At 40.1% G+C, this 1,957-nt stretch overlaps 1 non-coding gene across 1 annotated transcript; it reads left to right on the top strand.

Moving 5' to 3' along the window:
• The first annotated feature begins 1,586 nt into the window (after positions 1–1,586).
• Positions 1,587–1,697, top strand: LOC137711770 (small nucleolar RNA R71). The gene has a single exon (XR_011065117.1). It is a non-coding gene; the product is annotated as a small nucleolar RNA R71 (small nucleolar RNA).
• The last annotated feature ends 260 nt before the right edge of the window (positions 1,698–1,957 follow it).

Genomic DNA, 1,957 nt, shown 5'->3' with positions numbered 1-1,957 from the left:
ACATTCTGTCTTAGTGTTTTAACGTTTAGTTTCGCATTCTTTGAGTCTAGTTTAGTGTTTTATATTGTTTTTACGTTTTTGAGTCAGTTTCCAAGTGATTAACAATCCCTCCTAATCCCCGGTCCAGAACGATCCCTACTTATACTTATACTACAATTGATAAAAAGAGGGTTTAATTTGTGTGCGTATAAATAACCGCATCAATCTCTCCAACTCGGGTTATATGTATTGGAATACATATCATTCCTTGGCCTTTGGTTGTAAGAATTCATGAGGTTCACTTGCTCTTGAACATACTCGGGGTAAGCCTCCCTAGATGGACATTGATGAGTAGGGTGGTTTGGTAAGTTGCAAATGGCACACACTTCATTTGCTTTTGGCACCATGTTGAGCACGGATTCAAGCTTCCTTTCTAGGTTAGCTACCTGCAACAAAAGCTCATGATTAAAACTTGTTTCATAGACTCCAACTTTCTTACCCCTTAAATCTTTGTGTTGAGCATTAGACCCCAACTTGGTCCATACTTCCTTTTGTAGCTGTTTAACTCCTTAAAGAACTTCCCATATGCCGGCATGTTCCTAATGACATCAAGCAAAGGTAAGTTAACATTCACTTTGCTTAGTATATCAAAAATCTCTTTAAATGACTTATCCTGCTTGCTCTTGGCAAGTCTTCCAGGGAATGGTATTGGTGGAGTGTATGGTTTCTCGGCCTTGTGAAGATTTGGTGCTTCAAATGAGGAAGTAGCATGGCTTGGTTCCTCATTTGGTTTCTCATTGTCTCCTTGAGTAACACCTGCATTCACATGATCATATTCATTAGTAACTTCCTTGCCAACTCTATTATCAATAACCTTACCACTTCTAAGTGTAGTGATTGCTTTGGCTTGCTCTTGGTTCCTTTGGAGTATCACGGGTTGGCTTGGAAACTTCCCAACCTCTCTTTGGTTCAAGGCATCTGCAATCTGCCCCAATTGTGTCTCCATTTTGGTTAGGGCTGCCGAATGTTGTTGGAGAGTGCTATTTGTGGAATGTTGGAATTGCAAAGTGTTTTGGGCTAACAACTTAACCGTATCCTCAAGGGTAGTGGCAGGTTTTGGTTGGAAAGTTTGGAATTGATTGTTGTTCTTCCATGAAAGGTTGGGATGTTCTCTCCAACTCGGGTTATATGTATTGGAATACATATCATTCCTTGGTCTTTGATTGTAAGAATTCATGAGGTTCACTTGCTCTTGAACATACTCGGGGTAAGCCTCCCTAGATGGACATTGGTGAGTAGGGTGGCTTGGTATGTTGCAAATGGCACACACTTCATTTGCTTTTGGCACCATGTTGAGCACGGATTCAAGCTTCCTTTCTAGGTTAGCTACCTGCAACAAAAGTTCATGATTAGAACTTGTTTCATAGACTCCAACTTTCTTACCCCTTAAATCTTTGTGTTGAGCATTAGACCCCAACATCTCATAAATGTTATATGACTCTTGAGCATTCTTTTTCTTCAATGCTCCACCTGCTGCATTATCAACAGTTGATTGACAAGTTTGGGTTAGTCCATCATAGAAAATTTGCATTTGTAAGTGAAAAGGTAACCCATGGTGTGGATATTGTATCAAGAGGCCTTTAAAACGCTCCCAACACTCATTGAAAGGTTCTCCATCATCTTGTTTGAAGTTGAAGATTTGTCCCCTTAATGTGGCTGTCTTTTGAGTGGAAAAGAACTTCTCCAAGAACTTCTTAGCCACGGCATCCCATGTAGTGAGGGATCCTGGTGTTAGAGTCATCAACCAACTCTTGGCCTTATCTTTCAAGGTGTAAGGAAACACTCTCATCCTCAAATTTGCTTCACTTACTCCCTGCAAAGGTAAACCACTCACAACATTGTAAAACTCTTTAATATGAGCTAAAGGGTCTTCATTAGGTAAGCCATAAAATGAAGGAAACATATGGAAATGTGAAGA

Source organism: Pyrus communis, chromosome 12, assembly GCF_963583255.1.
Source record: "Pyrus communis chromosome 12, drPyrComm1.1, whole genome shotgun sequence".
Taxonomy (NCBI): Eukaryota; Viridiplantae; Streptophyta; class Magnoliopsida; order Rosales; family Rosaceae; genus Pyrus; species Pyrus communis.
The sequence above is the reverse complement of the archived record's forward strand: the minus strand, read 5'-3'. Positions and strand labels throughout refer to the sequence as shown.